The sequence below is a fragment of the Giraffa tippelskirchi genome, chromosome 2, assembly GCF_054371585.1.
Source record: "Giraffa tippelskirchi isolate mGirTip1 chromosome 2, T2T-mGirTip1v1.2.pri, whole genome shotgun sequence".
Lineage (NCBI taxonomy): Eukaryota > Metazoa > Chordata > Mammalia > Artiodactyla > Giraffidae > Giraffa > Giraffa tippelskirchi.
The window spans coordinates 109,951,282-109,971,313 of NC_137276.1; the positions used below are offsets into that span (position 1 = coordinate 109,951,282).

Here is a 20,032-nt window from a genome sequence, read left to right on the forward strand (position 1 = left end):
GTGCCCACCCAGCATGACCTCACCTGCCTGCCTGCATGTCGGAGCCAAGCCAGACATGTCTGGGTGGAGCTGCCCATGTGTTGCACCAGCCCTTTGCTGGACGGTGGGGTCTGAGTGGCCTGAGTCCCACTAAAATCTGGATTCTGATTTCCATCTCCAGACACATGGGCCCTGGCTTGTCTGTGCCCAGCTCGTGGCTTGGGGCCGGGTGCTGTGGGGCTGATGGAGAGACAGAGTGGGTGCGGCCTCCAAGTGCAGGCTGGCACCTGGGTGGTGAGCTCATGGCTGAGCAATGAGGTGCAATGACTCAAGGCCCCCAGGCCTCCAGAGCCCCAGCCTCTCCATGGAGAAGGCTGCTTCCTGGCATCGTCCTGGGAAGCAGAGGATCCCAGGTTTCCTGGGTCAGAGCCAAGGTGGGTGGATGTGCCCATGCCACCTCCCCCATGCAGCCTTTCTGACTGCCTCCCTCTGGTCCCCACAGGAGCCTCGAGGGTGCCTCTCACCACACTGTGCCCTCAGGGCTTCAGGAGCCTGTGGGTGAGTGAGGCCGGGGCTGTGATTGTGCTCTGTGACGGGGTGGCCGCCCGGACACTGGCTGAGCAGACTGGGGAAGGTGGGCTGCCCTGTCCCACCGGGTGCAAGTGGTGACCCCTGGCCAGGCCGGGGCCAGGGCTTGAGATCAGGAGATTCCAGGACGTGGTGTCATATGTTTTCTCTTCTGTAGGCTGTAGAACAACAGGGTCCCTAACTTTTTCATCATTTTAACTTTTATTGTTTAACTTTCATTCATTCACAGCATAAAACAGTAGTTTTATCACCTTTCACGGTGAACAACTCAGGATGTTTAGTACATTCATTCTGTTGCACAACCATTGGCCATGCAGCTGGAGAGCATTCTCCTTGTGGAAACGCCACTCGCCACCCAGCGCCTGGCCCCCATGTATCTGCTCCTTGCTTCAGAACTCCCCTGCTCTGGACGTTTTACGTGGGTGGAGTCCTAGTGTGTGTCCTTTTGCATCTGGCTTCTCTCACTGAGAACCATGTTTTCCATGCTCATCTGCGTTGTCATGGGTCACTGCTTTGTGGGTCTGTTTTATGGCTAATAACACTTCGGTATAGGTCCTTTCACATTTACCACATCACCTTGTGTAACTGAACCATCTCTGGACTTGGGGCTCTGGACTCAGGACTGTGCTTTTCCCAGGTTGAGTCTGGGAACCTCCTCCTGCGAGTCCTGCAGGAACGTGTCTGAACACCACCCCAGGCCTCCTGAGAACCCTCGGTGAGGGCGGAGGGTCACTGTTCTCTGCTCATCACCGTCGGGCTTGCAGAAGTGTGGGTGAGTGGCAGGATAGTCGCTGCTCGGGGCAGGGTAGAAGGAAGTGCAGGAAGGGCAGCCCGGGTGAGATCCTTTCCTCTACCTGTGGAGAGATTCTTTCCCACAGGATCCGCCATCCATTCATTCGTCCTTCAGCTATGTGCAACGTTGCAAGCCCCAAGTGCTACAGCAACATCTGGGAGCCTTTGTTCCGGGTCCCCTATGTTCCCCCTGACCTCCGTGGCCCCTGGAGCGGCTGGAGGCATCATCCTGCTTCAAGCTTTGAGCAGATGAGCAGACTCCACATCTTTGATGAAGCACCTGAGATCAGGGAGGCGGTGGGAGGGGCGTGGAGCCCAGTGTGCCTTGGGCCGAGGTCGCTCAAGCTGTTCCATCACTGTGTATGGTGGGGTCCTTCTTGCAGCCAGATACACTGTGGGCATCGTCTGCTTCCCCATCACCCACATCTCTGTCTCCCATCACTCATATCTCTGCCTCCCCGTCACCCACATCTCTGCCTCCCCATCACCTGCATCTCTGCCTCCCCATCACCCGCATCTCTGCCTCCCCATCACCAACAGCTCTGCTTCCCCGTTACCAGCATCTTGCAGGTGCTCCCTCAGCATCCTTCATGAGCTATGTGACGGCCACTATGTGACCTTGACTGCCCCCCTCACCTCCCTGGGGCCCATCAGCACCTGCGCCCACCCAGATGGCTGCCCCTGACCCCACCTGATGGCAGCCTGGTCCCCAGGAAGGGCTTCTGCTGCCCTGCCCGAGGCTTCTACACTAGTGCAGGGCCAGCAGTGTGGTGACCATGAGGTGGGGGGGGGGCCCAGGGCTCTTGGCTGCATCTCTACTCGTACCAGGACCCTCTGTGGGGGTGTCCCAGCTACAGTTCCAAGCAGGAGGAAGGTCCCTTCCCTGCTCCAGTTCCTCACCCCCACCTCAGGGGAGGCAGCTTGAAGTGATTCAAGTGGCAGAAATGGGAGGCCTCAGCAGCCTGCCTGGGTGCTGGGAGGGGCGTTCTAGGTGGGGTGCCCGGGTCTCCTGAGACACCTGGCCTGTGCAGACTGCAGAATGGGGGCTGGGCCCGCCCAGGGCTGACTCGGGGGTCGCTCCTGGTGACCCCCTGTCTGGTTACAAAGGCGGATGGAAGCTGAGGAATGCGGAGGCGGCTGGTCCTGGCCTCGGGTCTGGTGGTTCGCGGTGTATTTGCTTTGATATCTAGGCAGAGGCTACATGGAGAGACTTGTTATGGCCACAGACTCTTCTGGCAGGGACCTCCGGCCTGGCCCTTTCATGCAGGGCCTGGTCAGCCGGGACCGGCTGGCTGGGAAGCCCAAGTCAGCAGGCTCCAAGGCACGTTCACCCCACAGGGTCACCCCACATGGGGGGTCTGCCGGGCATCGTGGGGGAACCGACAGAAATGAGTAGAGAGGCCACGCCCAACGGGTCCACCGTCTGTAAACCCGCGGGGACCTTTGTGTCCAGCAGGCGTCCGGTCATTTGTCTTCCAGGTGGTTTCTTGCCAGGCTGGGGCTTGACGCCCCTGGAATGTCATATTCCAGGCACAGCAGCTTATCGAGGCTGTCAGGCAGCCTGGGAGGGGGCCTGAGACAGAGCAGAGCTCTCAGGGAGCCAAGGGCGTTTCCAGACACCTCCGCGTAGCGCCTGTCAGCAGGGAAGGAGTCACAGTCCCCGCCCCTTGCACTGCTCCCGCCCCCGCCCCAGGCAGGTGGGCGGGGCCACCCCAATCGGAGGGCTGGGGGTGGGGGAGGCTCATTCTGATGGGGTTCCCGCTGCTCCGCGGAGGCCCCACTAGTTGTGCTGGGTGCATTTCTGAGCCCAGCAGAGTTCTCCCCAAGACCTGGGCTTTGCTGTGCCCGCGGTGTTTCCAGGCTCCTCTGTTTCATCCTCCTCGGATGGCCCTGGAGCAGGTCACCAGGACGGGACTCCGTTCTCACACCCCTGGCTGCTCCACGCTGCGAAGACGTGATGTGGGACCCACTCGAGGTGCCCTCTGGGAAGGGCGCAGTCTCGTGCACCCCTGCCCATAGCTCGCTCCCCTCTCCGTGGACAAAAGCTGCACAAATCAGACTGACCGGTTGGCTGCCTGCCCAACTTCCATAGTGATGTCCAGTATGTCGCTGTGGGCCCAGAAATGCCCCCTGCAGGGCACCCGGAGGGGGAGGCCCTCCTGTGACGGCCGCATGAGAACGTGCTGGAGAGGATCTGGAGACAAACAGCGGGCTGTGCAGATGTTAATCCTCTTTGAAATTTGCCTTAACTGTTTAGCCAAAGAAAATAACAGTGGTTTCGTTTTAAAAGGGGTCACACAGTCTTTTTTAATGTTTGATTTTTTTGACCCTCTGAGTATTGTAGAAGAGCATGGAGACAGAAATGTGCTGAATTTGTTCAGATATCAGGAGGAAGTTTGGCTGACAGGAGGGAACATTATGTTTGATCTTTTAAAATTAAAAAAACTTTTTTCATAGGTACATTGTGAACAGGCTTTAAGAAACTAGGTCATCGCTACCTGCCAGGTCTGCTAACAGGGCAGTCTGTGTTCTGAGGCTCCGTGGATGACCCTGCCCTGGCACTGCTGGGGCCACAGCTGCTCCTGGGACGTGGGAGGGCCTCAGGTGGCCTAGAAGCCCCCCCCGGCCTTTGCAGGTGTCAGGGCTGGTTTCAAGTTAACAGACCTGTGAGGAGGTCCCTTGCCTAGGCCTCCACAGCTTCCTCTTCCCTCAGGGGGCATGTTGGGATAAGCTTTAAGGCCCGCAGGTCCCATTCTCTGCTTGTTTCTTTACATGGCGACTGGCCGACTGGCCGTGTGCCTGCCCTGTGCCTTGGGCTATGGAGGGGCTGTGAGGCTGAGACATGGGCAGCTGGGAGTCAGGCGCCAGCCTCTGCAACCCCAGCCCCACAGCGAGTGCATGGGAACCCAGCAGGCTTGGCTTCTTGGTGCTTTTCTGGGGACGCACTCAGTGGAGCCTGGCTCCAGAGGGCCCACCCGTCTGCCCTCTGTACCTGAAGCCCCCCCGCCCCCACCCCCCGCTTCCTCAGTGGCACAGGGTGGGGGAGGAGCTTGTGCTCACGCAGTAGGAGCCCATGGCTGGGGGCGCAGGCGCAGGTGTGGGTCATAGGAGCAGGAGCCCAACTGGAGGGGACACACCCCCTTGTGCCCTGGTCCCTGGTCTGGACTCCAGAGGGAGCAGTTTGGTCCATGGTCAGGTGGCCAGATGGTCATGGTGGCCAGGTGGTCAGAGTGGTCAGGGTGGTTAGGTGGTCAGGGTGAGTGTGGAGGACCAGCGCCCGGCACTCAGCTGTGCCCCAGAACCATCAGAAAAAGTAGCCTTGGACTTGGTGAGCGCTGGAGGCGGGTGCTCCCCATCCTGGCAGAGGGAGCCCAGTGTGGCCTGAGTGTCAGGCAGCTACAGGGTGAGCCCTGAAGCCCTGTGTAGACCTGTGGCCGAGGGACAGACTGGCCGACTCGGGGAGGGACGTCAGCGTGGCTTGCAGGGTGCAGGTGGGAAGCGAGGCGGTGGTCACCACGCTGGGGCTGGTGGGAGGGGCTGACACCACTGAGGAGGCTCCCATGGAGCGTGAGGGTCGTGTGTGGCTGGGCCTGGGGCTCTGGGGGTCGTGATGACACATGGTCCCCTCGTGGGCATGTGCGTGTGAACCCGCATCCTTTCCATCACCTGTGGGCACCCCTCCTGTTGTCCGTCTCGTGGGAGCAGCGGGCCTGGCAGCGTGGGCAGGTGGGTCCACACCACGCGTGTTGGGGCTCCGGCCCTTCTTCTAGGGGTGCTCTGTAAACCTTGCAGACGGGTGTCCTCTGAGAAAGAGTATTTCAGAGGGCGTCATCTCCAGTCAGACCGGCAGTGCCGCCCACGTGGTCTGTCCTCTCATCGCTGGCACTGGTTTAACTGTAGGTTGACTTCTTTGGGCTGCGTGAGTGGGGCCCTGCCTTGAGAGGTGACCCCTCAGGAGGAGCGCCTTCACCCTCCAGCAGGACACAGCCCAGAAGCAGCCACCTCGTCCTGGACCCGTCCAGCCGCCTGGAGGGGGATGCCCGTGTGACGGGGGGCAGGACATGGGCGGGGCTGTGTCCGTCGTCCCTGGAGGGGGATGCCCATGTGATGGGGGGGGACAGGGTGTGAGTGGGGCTGCGCCCGGCTCCCCTGGAAGGTGGATACCCACATGATGGGGGGTAGGCTGTGGGCGGGGCTGTGCCCAGCGCCCCTGAAGGGGGATGCCCACGTGATGGGGGTAACAGGGTGTGAGTGGGACTGTGCTCGGTGCCCCTGGAGGGTGGACGCCCACATGATGGGGGGATAGGGTGTGGGCAGGGCTGTGCCTGGTGCCCAGAGACATAGACCGTCCTCAGAGGAATCCACGTTCACTGTATAACTTCCCACGGACCACATTTCTTATAGTTCAGAGTTGAGTGAAATTTCCATTTTCAACTTCCATCTGGAACAAGAGGGGCTGTTAATTGGGAAGGTCACCTTTGCTGGACGCAGGCTGGACTGGGGCGGTGGATGCAGCTTGCTACCCAGGCTCAGCCAGGAAGTGGCTGTCCCCCAGCGACGCTTTGCTACCCAGGCTCAGCCAGGAAGTGGCTGTCCCCCAGCGACGCCGGACGGAGAAGGGATGTCCCCTCCCAGGTTTGGGCCGATCCTGCTGCCCATGTTCTGGAGGTGGGGTGTGTGTCACCCACACACACATGCCTTGGGTGGGGCTCCCGGAGCTGGCTCATGGGTGCAGCTGCTGTGGGGGTGGGCGCACTGACTGCCCATCCTGCCCTTTTGGCCGACCCCTCCTGTCTCTGCTCCAACCCCTCCACGGCCTCGCCAGCCGCAGCTCAGGGCTCTGCTCTCCTGTGGGGCTGGTTTGAGGGCAGCTCTTCCCCAGGAAGGGGAGGAAGGCTGCGGCCTTGAGCCTGACCGAGGTTCCTGCACTCGACCCTCCATGGCCCCGCCAGCTCCTTCATGGTCATTCTCTGGAAGTGGCAGTTTGCTTGCTGGCCAGCGGGGAAGGTCTGTCCATGCAGCCAGAAGGTGGTGGCTCAGATGCCCTGTTCGTGGTGACCCAGGGCTCCTGGGCAGTTTGGGGACAGGGCACTGAGCACAGAAAGCGACAGTCCTGTGTGGAGCGTCACTGGGACATTTTCATTATGTTACAAAGTGTTGGCCATGACCAGCCTGGGAAAGAGGGTCCTGGCTGGTGGTTTGAGAAGCAATGATCTGAAGGTCCCGGAGTAAAAAAGGAAACCGCAAACATCAGGCTGTCATTCAGGATAGGTCGGTGGTCTCACAGTCGGGGGGCTGAAAAGGACCCTCAGCCAAGAGCGAGAGATGGAAGGTCAAACCAGAGATGGATGGACGAACCAGAGAGGTGTTTGCAGAGCTGGGTCGGGAGGAAGCCAGCACTCCATAACAAAAGGCGCTTGCACCCCCAAACATGAACGTGCTGGGCTGGATGGAGGAAGGGACCCCCAAATGTGAAGATGCAGTGCCAGGGTCACAGGTGTGGGCCCCTCAGGAGATGCAGAGAGGATGAAGGTCCAGTGGCCCCTGTGACCAGGGACCACAGAGTGCGTGCCATAAAGTAAGGCAGAGGTATTTTCTCTGCATCTTGGAAATCAGAAGTCTGACATGGTTCTCTCTGGACTGAAATCGGGGTGTGGGCAGGGCTGGTCCTTCCAGGGGCCCCAGGGGAGAGTCCCCTTTCCGGCATCTCCTTTGGGTTTCTGGGCCCCAGTTCGGTCTTTTTTGTGACACCATCTCTCTGGTTGTGGCTCTTCCCTATGTAAGGGCCCTTGGGAGCACAGGGGGCCTGTCTGGATAAACCAGGATCATCTCTTTAAGGTCAGCTGACCAGGAGCCTGCATCCGAGTTCCCTACCATGTTTACAGGTCTGGGGAGCAGCATGTGTGCGTCTGGTGGGGGTGGGGGTACACAACTCTGCCTGCCTCTCCCTCTGGCCCCACATGTCCTCCCATGTAAAGGTACTTCACCTCCTGCCTACACCCCACACAGGGGAGATGGGCTGTTCCCCCTCACAGGGCCGAGAGTGGATCCCAACTTGACCCTCACCATTACCTAAATTCTGAGGGCTTGTCTCTGACCCTGTGACCCCATTTTGGAGATGTGTCTCCTGGCAGGCATACATTCAGCAGCGTGAGAGCAGCCAGACCAGACGAGACCCACAGGGACCCAGTGCTCCGGGTGAGCTGGTGAGCCGGCCGGCCTGGGGACCCAGTGCTCCGGGTGGGCTGCTGAGCCGGCCGTCCTGGGGACCCCAACATCCAGTCAATGAGTGTCGGTCGAAGGGTGAGAAGTTAGGGCTGTGGATGGGAGGGGATGCTTTCTCGACCTGTGTCCATCACAACACATGCAACACATTTATTCATTATAATGATCCCCCAAGGTGAACTTTCTGGGTCCACCACTACCGTCTCCCATCCTTGGGTCCGTGGCTCCCTCTGGCGGCTGGTGCCCCACATGACAGCCCCGTGCTCACAGACACAAGCCTATTTACAGGACACCGTGATCTTCCTCCAGTTACTGCCACTTGGGACAGTTCTGGGCTTGTGGGGGAAGCATGGCTCAGGGCTTGGGGGGCAATTCATCTGTAAAGAGCCTGTGCAAGGGTGGTTTGAAGGGCGGTCGGTAGGAACAAGCCTGAGAAGGGACTTATGGCTCCAGCTGTGAATTTAGCCAGAAGGAAAAGTTGGAGCCAGGTAGACAAGGTGTCTGGACACCTGCCTGTGAGAGCTATGGCCCGACCCGGTCTTCCACTCGTCCATGTCCCTGCGGCCCTGAAAGGGCAGGAAGCAGGACCCAAACCAGCTGTTTCGTGACTGTTTTGGCATCAACTAAGTTCTGGCTTGCTGGACTCTGGGGCACTTGACTGCACTCTCCCAGCAGATGCCGTGGGGTCAGGGGCTGTGACATCCCCTTCTGACCTCAGCCTGTGGAGCGGAACCCCAAGTTGGTGGCCTGTGCAAGGCGCTGGGTGGGGTCCCCGCTCTGGACCAGGGCCGACCTCTCTCTCCGGGTCCTGTCTGTGTGGAGCCCTCCCTGGCAGGACCTGGAGCCTGATGGGTGACTAGGGCTCATGCTCTCTCTGCTTCCCAACCCCATCGTCCTGACCGTGGGCTGGCCAAGGTCCCCATAGGTGAGGTCATTCCTGTGACATGGGTGGGTGGTGACTGGAGACCTCCTTCTGGGAGAGGTGACCATAGCGCCTTGAGCTTGGTCGGGTGCCTGGGCAGCCTGCATGGACGGCTGTGCTCAGACCTGTCCTTGTCTCCTCCCTAACCAGGTGGAGGTGGGGCAGGTGGTGCCGACCCCAGCCTTCCCTCTGCCCTGTGGGCTTCAGGTTTGTGTGCATGATTGTGACCCAGTGGGCGTGGCTAGGGGCTGGTGGGTGGGCGAGCAGGTCACAGGCTGCAGCCCTGGCCACAGGGGAAAGCCCTGATGCTCTGGGTGGGCTTGCTGCCTGCCCCTGCCCTCCCCCACTGCTCCCACCTGTCCTTGGCAACCCTGGGGGTCTCGTGGGGCAGCCGTCAAAAATGACCACATACCATGGGGCCTAAAACAACAGAAATCTCTTCTCTCTCAGCCAGAAGTCTGAGGTCAGGGTTGGCGCTCCCTCTGAGGTTCCGGGGGGAGCCCTCCTGGCTTCTCCAGCTCCCAGGACTCCGGGCGTCTCGGCTTGTGGTCATCTCCCTCACTCCACGTGCTTCTCCCCGTTCTGTATCTCTCGTGAGGACCCTCCTTGTTGATCTGGGTCCCAGTTTGTCTTGAGATCCTTAATTTCACGTACATGACCTCTTCCTAATAAGGTCATGTTCATGGCCCACCCTCTAGTGGACGAACAGGCCCAGGCCTGGTGGGCGAAGGCAGACGGCTGCTCCGCACCGCCCCCGCCCCAAGCCTGCTTCTCTTCTTCCTCGAGGGCTTGACGCTGAGAAAGGGGCGAGGGTCCTGCCATCCAGGAGGTGCCTGTGGACATGAAGTTAGGGCAGCTGTAGGTGCTGGGGTAGGGGGCTCCGGGCTTGACCGGCCGGGCTGCATGCCCCAGAGCGCAGCCTGACCCTGACCGGAGCAGTCCCAGGTGGGGGCCGACTGGGCCAGCGGCTGCTCCCTGGCGCTTCCCCCTGCCGTGGGAACCTGGCCACGAGAGCCTGCCCTCCAGTCGGCCATGAAAAATCCAGTTAATGAGCAACCGTCAGGCCCTTAAAAACTAATCTGGCAGCTTGCTGCTTTAAGGTCCCAGCTGGTCCTCTGCGTTCCCTCTGTCCCCCACCCCCGCTGCGGCCCCCGCCCACAGAAGCCCAGCTCTCAGGTGGCAGCCCTTGCAATGCCGGGAGCCCCTGGCTAAGGCCTCCCATCCCGCAGCATGTTCTCATGGGTTCTAGAAGGTCATGGGGGGCTGAGGCTGCCCTATGCCTGTGGGCGGTGGGGGAACGGGGATAAGTCCTTGCTCAGAGCTGCCTGCTGTCCCCGTTGCCAAAGGATGGTGCAGCGATGTGGCCCTCAGTGGGAACACTAGTCAAATATTAACTTCCTGGGTCAAGGGCCTTTATCTGAAACACCAGCCCCCTTATGCCCTGTCGTGTGTGTCACAGACGTGACCCTGGAAGCGCAGACACCGAAGGCATCCACAGCTGCTAAAGGACCCAGGTCTCATGGTGACACTGGCTTGGTTGACCTTAAGACTCCAGGAAAGGGGACCATCCTTCCCACCGGCGCAAGGCCTGCCTGTCCCGCCTGTCCCGCCTGGGTGGCCGAGTAGCAGTCTGACCCTTCCACGGGGGAGGCCAGGTCACTGCACAGGACTTGGTGTCCGAGTGTGGGGAGACGCTGCTGGGTTCTTCGTCTCCCGCCAGGCACCCTCCCTCTGCCCCGCGTCCTGTCTGGGCACTCACCTCGTGTACCCCTTGCTGTCTAGTTGGTTCGTGTCCTCTCGGTGGTTGACTCTTCCTGCCCGAGGCTGACACGTCTCCAGTGCCCAGACCAGGTTGGGCCCATAGGAGGAGCTCAAGGCGTGTTTGTTGAATGAAGGAAGGACACTGTCCCCCGAGGTGGAGCACTGGTGCATAGGGACGTGGTTACACGCAGGGCCCCGAGCCGGAGAGTCCTTGTTCCCCGTCCCCTTTGGGGTTGTCCCACCTCCTTCCCAGGGCTCCTGATGAGATGCAGGATGGCCGTGAGGTTGACATCCACCAGGACAGAGTGCAGGTCGACGTGCCCTGTGCAAAGCGAAGCACAAGGCGTGAATTTCAGCCTTGAGCCGGTGGAGCTAAGAACTGGCAGCTCTGTGGACCTGCCAGGCATCCAGGCCCAGAGAGCCCCCCACCGGGCACAGATGGAACTCATTAAAAGTAGGAACCTGGGTTTTATGAAAGAGGCTTGTGATAAGCTTGGAAAACATCATTAGTAGCAAAGACAACCATTGACTATATCCCTGGGTTTTGGGGTTTTTTTTAAAGATTAAATACTCTCTTAAAAATGAGTAAAAGTGCACAGGAATTTATAAATGAAAGAAATATTTTCATTGACTGTATTCAAAGCATAAATCTCAGGAACAATCAAATAAATGCAAATTAAGTAGTGTTAGGGTTGTGTGGTTTGAAAAATGTGACAGTCTCCCTTCACTCTTTTTTTAAACAGCTCTATTGAGCCATAATTCACATGCCATAAATTCACTAACTTAAAGTGTATGATTCAGAAGGTTTTAGTTCAAAGATGTTCATAATTTCAGAACATTTCTATCTTTTCAAAAAGAAGTCTTAATTTTGCCACTTACAACAGCATGGTTAGACTTGGAGGGCATTATGCCAAGTGAAATAAGTCAGACAGAAAAAGACTTATACCACTAAAATACATGGTATCGTGTGATACCAAGTATAGTGAAAGTGTTGGTCATGTCTGACTCTTTGTGACCCCCTGGACTGTAGCCCGCCAGACTCCTCTGTCCATAAGATTCTGCAGGCAAGAATACTGGAGTGGGTTGCCATTCCCTTCTCCAGGAGATCTTCCCAACCCAGGGATTGAAGCCTGGTCTTCTGCATAATAGGCATATTCTCTACCATCTGAGCCATGAGGGGAGCATACCACATATATGTGGAATCTAAAAAATGCAGCAAACTAGTGAAAATGACAAAAAAGAAGCAGGATCACAGATAAAGAGAACAAACTAGTGGTCAGCAGTGGGGAGAGGGAAAGGGGCAAGATAGGGGTTGGGATTAAGAGTTATACACTATTAGGTATAAAATAAGCAACTAAGGATATATTTGTACAACATGGGGTTTATAATAACCACGAATGAAGCACAGCCTTTCAAAGTTGTGAATCACTATGTTGTATGCCTGTAACTTACGTAATATTGCACATATCAACTACATTTCAGTAAAAAAAGAAACATTTTCGCTGTCACCCCAGCCCTAACCAACCACTAATCTACTGATTTACTCTCTGTGTTGTTGTTTAGTCTCTAAATCGTGTCTGACTCTTTGCAACCCCATGGACTGCAGCACGCCAGGCTTCCTTGTCCTTCACCATCTCCCAGAGTTTGCTCAAACTCATGTCCATTGAGTCAGGGATGCCATCCAACCATCTCATCCTCTGTCATCCCCTTCTGCCCTCAATCTTTCTCAGCATCAGGGTCTATAGATTTCCCTATTCTATTTCATGTAAATGGAGTCTTTATATGTGACCTTTGTGTGTGGCTGTTTCACTGAGCATTGTGTGTTCCAGCATCATCTGTGTTGTGGTGTGTGTCAGGACCTCCTTCTTTTCATGACTGAGCCACACTCTGCTGTGTGGATGGGCCACCCATGGGTCCATCGGCTGTTGGGGACACTTCATTGTTCCTCCTTTTGGCTGAAGTGAATGGTGCTGTTGTAAACATTCGTGCACAAGATTTTGTGTGGACACATGCTTTCATCTCTCTCAATATCAATCCAGAGTAGAATTTCTGGGACACAAGGTCACTCTGCTTAACCATCTGAGGAACTGCTAGACTCTTCCGAAGCATCTGCCCATCTTACACTCGGGCCAGGAGGGGATAAGGGCTGTGACGTCCCTCCATCTCTGCAGCACTTGCGATTATATTTTTGACTCTTGCCCTCTGAGCCGGTGTGACCCGTATCTCACTGTGGTTCCCGTTTATGTTTTCCAGATGACTGGTGGAGTGGAGCATCTTCCCAGGTGCTTGTTAGCTGTTTCTATGTCTTCAGCAGAGGAATGTCTATTCAGACTCTTTGCCCATTTAAAAAATTGGATTTTCTTCTTATTGTTGGGTTGTAGGTGTTCTTTATAGGTCCCAGATATAAGTCTCTTCTTGGGTATGTGATCTGCAAGTATTTTCTTCCATTCTGTGGTTGTCTTTTCACTTTCTTGTGTCCTTTGAAGCACAAAGTATTTCAGCTTTGATAAAGTCAAACTTACCTGTTTCTTCTCCTCTTGCTTAGGCTTTTGGTGTCATATCTAAGAATCCTTTGCCAAATCCAAGCTTGTGAAGATTTATTCTGTGTTTTCCAGTAAGAGTTTTTCTTTTACTTTCAGCCCTAATATTTAGATGTTGATCCGTCTCAAGCTGACTTTTGTACATGGTGTGAAGTGAGGGTCTAGCCACATCTTTTGCCTGTGGCTATCCAGCCTATTTGTTGAAAACTATTCTTTGCCCAGGGAATAATTTTGGCAACCTTGTCAAAAGTCAGTTGACCATAGATGTATGAGTTTATTTCAAGACTCTTGATTCTGTTTCACTCATCTGTCACCTGTCTGCATGCCAGTACCGTGCTTAGCATTTTAGGAAGGTTGAAACAGGGAAATGTGAATCCTCCAGTTTTGTTCTAACCCTGCACGCTGTTCTAACCCAAGACTGTGAGCAACTATATGTTAACAAACTATACAACTTAGATGAAGTGAACAAATTTCTAGAGAGACAAACTACTGAAATTCAATAAGAAATAGATTATTTGAGTAGATCTGTAACATGAAGAGACTCAGTTGGTAATCCATAAACTTCCCATAAAGAAAAGCCCGGCTTCACTGCTGATTTTTACCAACATTTTAAAGAAGAATTAAAACAATTTCTTCAGAAACTCTTTCAGAAAATAAGGGGTGGGGCGGGGGAGGACACATCCCAGCTCATTTTATGAGGCCAAAACCGTACAGATACCACAAACACAGAAAACTACAGACAAATACTTTTTACATCACAAAAACCGTTAGAAGACTTAGCAAACTAAATCCAGTCACAGAGAAAGAATTACGTCATGACTCATGGGCTTTATCCCAGGAATGCACGTTTGGTTTAATGTCTGAAAATTAATGCAATATATAAAATCAATGAAATAAAAATCATACGATCATCTCAATAGATACAGAAAAGACATTGAGGATGTCCAACACCCTTTCATGATAAGAACATTCAACAGACTAGGAAGCAGGCACTTCCTCAAGTCAATAAAAGGCATTTCTGAAGACCCATGCCTAACATTGTACTTACTGGTGAGAGGCTGGGCACGTCCCAAAAGATCGGGCCAAGGCAAGGACATCCCCTCTCACCACTTCTATTCAACATTATCCTCTGTTCACAGATGCTGTGATCTTATTTATGTAGAGACCTAAAGAACCTGCTAAAAATTATCACAAGAAATAAATTCAGCAAGTTCGCAAGGATACAAGATCAGTGTAAAAATCAATTGTATTTCTCAATAACTTGCAATGAACAATCCAGAAATGAAATTTAGAAAAAAAAATGTTATTTACAGAAGCATCAAAAAGAGTAAAATATTTAGGAATAAGTTTAACAAAGAAGTAAGTGTAAAACGTATTCTCTGAAAACTAAAAACCAATGTAGAGAGACATGAAGGGAAAACACCACAAGTTCTCGAACTGGAAGACGTCTCATTGTTCACATGGCGTCACCCCCTGATACCACCTCAGCCAGTGCAGCCCCCAACCCATCCCGCTGGTATCCTTGTAGGAACTGGCCAACCGACCCTCATATCCGTGTGGGATTTCAAGGTACCCAGAACAGCAATCTTGTAAAAGAAGAACAAAGTATAGAAGCACCCCTCGGTTCTTAAAGGAGTTTTAGAGCTTGTAAACATGTCTGCTCTGCTTTGAGGGGTGGAGTTTGGACGATTCCCGAAGAGTCTACAGCCTGACTGAGGAAGCATGCTTAGATCTCTTGTTTTGTGGTGCTGTGCTGATGTGCTAAGTCCTGTCCAACTCTGTGTGACCCCATGGCCTGAAGCTTCCAGGCTCCTCTGTCCATGGGATTCTAAGGGCAAGAATACTGGAGTGGGTTGCCATTTCCTCCTCCAGGGCATCTTCCAACCCAGGGATTGAACCCCTGTCTCCTGCATTGCAGGTAGATTCTTTTACCACTAGTGCTACCTGGAAACTGAACATAAATGATGTCAATTAAGGGAAACTGGTGGTGGTGTTGCCTGCTGGGTGCTCAGGGAAGCTGGGAACTGCTTCCAGCTGGTGGGCAACCTGCTAGGGGGATTTGAAGGCTGGGCAGGGTAACTCCCACGTGGGGCCCCAGGGGTGGGATGTGCCTGGAAAGCAGGTCTGACCCCCCTCTGCTGAACCAGCTGCATTTCCGGAGACAGGCGGTGGAGAGAATGCTCCAGGTGGACACAGGACGTGAGCTCTGCTTTCCCTGTGAACTTCTCTTGTGGGAACGTTGCAAACCTGCAGAAAAGTCGGAAGGACTGTGCGGAGTCTGCTCACATGCGCCCTTCACCATGGTTCCCTTTCTTCCCAGGCCTGTCCGTGTCTGTTGCAAGGCCACACGCACGCATCCACGTGTATGTCCACACGCACATCCCCATGCAGGTGCACACACTCTTCTCGTTGCTGTGAGCACCACGTCCCAACCTGTTGCCTGGCCTTCCCGAGTGTGTCTCCTGCAGTGGGGACATCACACTTGTCTGCCTGTTCTCTGACCAACAGGCCATACTCACAGGGCCCTCCAGGTCCCAGTGACATCCTTTATGAAGCTGGCCCTTGTCTCTGCTCGGTGGCTTGTGTGCACTGAGGCACCATGTGGCCCTTGGTGGCCATGGATCCTCAGTCTCTCACCCTGGACACTCCCTCACCCCTCGCTTTCCTGATGCAGATGTTTCTGGACAGTCTGGCCACTGTCCTGTGAAACACCCTGTCTGACTTGTCCAGCTGCTTCCTCATGTTTAGATTCAGGCTTCGGGGCGTGCCCTGGACAGGCGTGTGTGTGTCCTCCATGTGGCCTTCCACCGGGAGCTGGGAGCGGGGAGCTGGGAGGGCGTTGGTGTTGGGTGGTTGTTGGGCGGCCCCTTTGGGAAGGTGCCTGTTCCTTGAGATGTGTCCATGTCTTGAGAATCTCTGCTCTGCGGCCACCTTTCACCTCCCTTGACGACCCATCCAGCAGGAGGTCTCCACCTGCCACTTTCACCTCTCCAAGAACTGGCTCTGTGGGGGCCGGAGGGGCCCCAGTGTTTCTTGTCATCCTCCGGCCAGTGGTGGGTTTGTGAGAGAGGCCCACTCCTCTGAGTGCAGGGCGATGCTTGGTGTGGATCGAGGGGCCGGAGTGTTCCCAAGGCTCAGTGTCACCCACAGAGGAGTCGGGGATTGAGGCTAGGGCTCTCCTTCCCTCTAGGTGGCCTCTCCCCCACCCCTCCTTGGGCCCGGCCTTGGGGTCACAGCCCTTGGGGGAAGAAGCAGGTTAAATGACACCTGAGGACAGAGGGGGCAGGGCCGGACAGCCTGGCAGTTAAAAATTAGACAGTGTTGCAACGTGCCTGCCACCCTTGGTCCTTGGGTCTGTGTGCTCGGCTCTCACTGGCGGGGCGGGCAGGTGGGTCCTCAGGTGACTGACACCCACAGGGAGGAGAGGTACCCATGGGCCTTGACCTGTAGCCCCGGCTGCCTGGCCTCCCAATGCCTGACCACTCAATATTCCTGGCAACCTGAGGGTGGACAGTGACCATGAGGAAAGGCTGGGGCCGGGGTCCTGCCAGTGGTCCGCATACAGGCTGCCGCCATCCCGCCCAGCAATAAGGCCTTTATCCCTGCGGGTCGAAAGGGTCGCCATGAAACACAAGGCTGGGGCAGGACGTCCGGACACTCCAGACACTACACACTAGTTGGACACAGAGAGATGAGGGGTCAGTCATGTTCCATTTTGGAAAGGCTGGAAACAGTGTGTCAACCATGTACAGGTGTTTACTGAAGATGCTGCTGCCCTGGGGGCCTGTGCCCCAGCAGTGGGAGCTGGAACAGTTGTTTCTCAAGCCCTCTCCTTGGAGGCCTGGGGACACCTGCCAGGGCTGGCCAGCTCCCGCAGGCCCACGCATATTGAACAATCTCTAGTGTCTGGTCCTTAGGGGCAAAAGAGAGAACCCCAGATGACCTGAGGAGGGGTCCCTGCAGGGTGTGCTGGCTTGGGGGCCTTCGGGCAGGTGTGGGCAGCCCCAGGCAGACCACTTGGAGGGCCTCAGGGGAGACCCCGCCTCGGCCCAGGACATCTGAGGCCTCAGTGGCAGTGCCCCCAAGAGCCAGGCAGACAAGGCCCGCCTCTGAGCTTGTGGCCCTGGACCTCGGTCCTGGACACGCTCATCTCTTTGTTCCTCAGATTAGTTCTGCTCACATGTGGGTGTTTGTGCTTTTTAAAAAATGAAAATAAAAGATCACATTATTCAGGAATCCAAACCAGTCGGGTCAACAAGACAGAACAAACCCTGGTGAACCACAGAGCGATGCCGGGCAGGGCAGGAGGCGGGGCGGGACGAGAGGCGGGGCAGTGGGCGTGGTGATGTCGGAGGCGAGGCGGGGCGGGGCGGGGCGATGGGCGAGGCAGGGGCGTGAGGCAGAGCCTTTCGGAAGTTCTGGGTGCTGGGTCCTCTTCTAGCGGTAGCCGGCCCCTCAGACCCCCTGGTGCTTGGAGGGGGAGTGATCCTGAACCAGAGAGACCTGTCCCATAAGGACGGTGCCCAGGTGCCCTCAGAGAGGCCCCAGGCGGGCCAGTGAGGGAGCGACTCAGATGGCTTTGGATTTGGGCGTCATCTAGGCGTCATTCCGAAGAGAAGTTGCAAGCAGAAGGCTGAGCTCAGCCCCTGTCACATGCAAGTCCTAATGCCTGTCCCTGGGTTGTGCAGACCCCAGGGGCGCCTAGCAAACCCCCACCTGGTGGGACTTTCCTGCTGGCCAGGGAGCCTCCCTGGCATTGGAAACCTGAGACAGCCGTGTGCACAGGGGGAGTGGACACTGCACCGAGACCCGAGACACGTGTACACGTGTGGGTCCACAGACATGCACTTCCATATACAGAGATGTACTAAGACACCCATCAGAGACACACAGACACACACAGGCACCCATGCACTTGGTGAGCCCTTTGGGGAATCAACAGGGTAGAGGTGTTCGCTTGGTTTGTGCATGGGGGAGGAGCAAGGAGGGCCTTTGAGCTGGGGTTGTGGGGTGCCCTGGTGGGGGTGGGGTGTTCCTGGCATGAGGAGAGAAGGGAATCCACTTGAAGCTTTGCTAAGGGTCACCTGACACCTGCAAGATTCCCAAGATTTCCCAGAACCTGTGAGAGAGAAAGCCACATTGTTATTCCTAACACCACCTTCCTGTCTCCACTGGGTCGAGAATTCTCTTCTATAAATTAAAATACCCTGTTATATTCGATAGTGTCCAAGAAACTTCAGACAGAAACTCCATGTCCTCCAAGGGGCAGAGGTCACCAGGTCTCAGTCACCAGAGACAGTTCTGCAGGCGGTGGGGAACCAACCCATGCAGGAGAAGTTGACTTAAGTAGTGGCAGCATGGAATCTGAATACAAGAAGACACCATGTTAATAGAGAACGGAAGCTACCACACCATTGAGGAGAGGGGCGTCATCACTGAGGCAGGGCAGCCCTGTCTGGAGCTGCAGGACAGTAAGCACAGGGTACGAGGCCTTGAGGGGTGTGTAAGAGTTTGCAGGAGACTCAGCAGGAACTGTGCTGTTGTTGGCTTCTGGTCCTGGACCCAGTGCATTCCAAGCTCACCAGGAATTCCCAGATCCCGGTCACTCCTAACCTGGGGGCCCAGAAATATGGCCCTGACCCAGAGGTATTTGTGTTTCAGCCATTTCCAGTGGTTTCCCTCAAAACCCGTTTCCCCTCCTCCGTCCCCATGGGCAGCTCAGGGAAGCTTATCCGGCCTTCACGTTGAGCACGGACTCCGGAGGAACCAGTGCCCACAGGACCCTCCGGAGGGCCCTGAGGCTCAGACCCTGTGTGTCCCCATGGGCTGGCCCAGGCAGGCCTGTGGCAGCCACAGCCAGCAGGGAGCCTGATCTAAACCGCAGGCTTTCTGAATGCTGCTGTGCCTGTGTGCATGTGCGTGTGTGGGGTGTGTGCACGTGCATGTGAGTCCGTGCACGTGAACGTGTGTACAGGCGTGTGACGGGGGGTGTGTCAGACCAGCACCTCGGCAGGTTGCTTCCCGGCGGGAGCCAAGGCCTGGGGCAGAGCCGTGCTGGTGTTGTCAGAGGAGGTGGACGTGTGATGTTCTCAGAGTGCGGGAGGTGACCTTGGCCTCCAGAAGGTGGGCAGGAAGAGTGGGGTCTGGAGGGGCCGGTGGGGGTGCCTCCTGGGGGTGGTGTGGGTGCTCCATGCAGGCGGACCACTGCAGCACGGTTCCGTGCTCCTGGCTGTCCCCGGCAGGGTGAGGTGAACGAGTGTGGGTGGAGCCGGGGCTGCTGAGGGGCCCCAGGGAGTAGCTGAGGCCCGGGGCCGGGGGACAGGGCAGCCCCACGCGGACGGCGCAGGGGCTCTCCTCGACTGGGTGCAGAGTCCCCCTCCAGGACGTGCCCAAGAAGGGGATGGGCCTTTGGAGTTTCTGTCCTGAAATTTTCCGGAGAATTTTAAGAATTCTGGGATGGATGGTGGGACCTGGATGTTGGCTTACATGGTGCTCCCCCGCCCTTCTCCAGAGGAGACCCGTGTTCTGCTGTCCTGAACCGTGATTTTGACCCCATGCTGCCCAGCCCCCTGGACAGCGCTTATCGACAGCATCCTTGTCCTGAACTGGGCCCAGCCACAGCCTGGAGTGGACAGGGATTTCGGGGAACTTGGGCAGAGCGACAGCTGGTGTGCCAGGTGTGCAAGGCACACATGGGGTCTAGCATGGAGCGTGGTGTGTGTGTGGACCTGTGTCTGGGGAGGCGTGAGATTGCGTGTGATGATGTGAGCCTGCAGGAGGGAGCACGTGTGTTTGCCTAAGTGAGTGTTGGGCATGTGCAGGCATGTGTGGGCACGTGTGTAGACTACCTGGATTCCACTCGGGCTCCCGTCTCCCAGGCTCTGGCCCCAGGTCAGCTGGCCGAGGATTCCTTACCATGAGCACTGCTGGCCATGCTGTGCCCAGGCCCACAGTGAAGGTGGGAGCTGGGCCCTGGCCTGGTGATTGTGGACATTGCTTTACAGATTGCCCATCAGGTGGTCAGGATGGGACAGAGCTTGGAGCTGGTCCTGCCCTGGGGCCCTTGTGTTGGGGGAAAACCCCCCCACCTGTCCTCCTGCTGCCTCCTGGGGCCTCTCCTGGGGGGCGGTGAAGGGGCAGCACCGAGGGCAGGTGCCAGGAGGGGAGGGGGCAGCATCCTCCAAGTCAGACACGTGAGTCCCAGGCAAGGCTGCTCTGGCACCGG

General features: G+C 56.3%; 1 protein-coding gene across 20 annotated transcripts in view; it reads left to right on the forward strand.

The window, feature by feature from the left end:
- COL18A1 (collagen type XVIII alpha 1 chain) overlaps nt 1–20,032 on the forward strand; it is a 94,413-nt gene that overhangs the window by 20,015 nt on the left and 54,366 nt on the right. The gene's annotated exons all lie outside the window — the stretch shown is intronic.